Below are 521 nucleotides of genomic sequence, written 5' to 3'. Positions count from 1 at the left end.
ATTCGAAGCAGTTAGCACTTGTGCGGATAGCTTGGAATTCTGGTGTTGACCCCGATGTAAGTCTTGTTAATATTCAGTTGAAAAGCTCAAGTACATTGGGCGCGGAAGCCAGGAACAGTACTTGAGCTTGATACTGAGTTGACCGACACCACCAAGTTGCGATCAAAGCGTTGACGTCGAGATTGTTTGTGTCGATAGTGCAGAATGGTAGTAATTTGAACCTGCGCAAAGTGTGATAGTAGAGGCGAGACCCTTGGGTTATGCCTTGAATTTGCGCTATGTGTAGAAGAAGGAATGCAACCAAGAAGCTTAGTTGGTGCATTTGATCTTGGTGTGTGCTAACTTGTGGGATGGTGTGAGGCCGGTGAGTGACTTGATAAAGTCGTTCTTGGAACAACATGCCATTTTGAATAGTTGGACTCTGCTCCGGATAACTGTGGATACGCGTTAGACTTGATATCTTGAAATTAACCATGGAATTTAAGCCGTTCGCACTTGTGTGAATAGCATAGAGATCTAGA

Source organism: Plasmopara halstedii (assembly GCF_900000015.1).
Source record: "Plasmopara halstedii genome assembly, contig: Scaffold_292, whole genome shotgun sequence".
Taxonomy (NCBI): domain Eukaryota; phylum Oomycota; class Peronosporomycetes; order Peronosporales; family Peronosporaceae; genus Plasmopara; species Plasmopara halstedii.
This window is presented reverse-complemented; position numbering follows the sequence as displayed.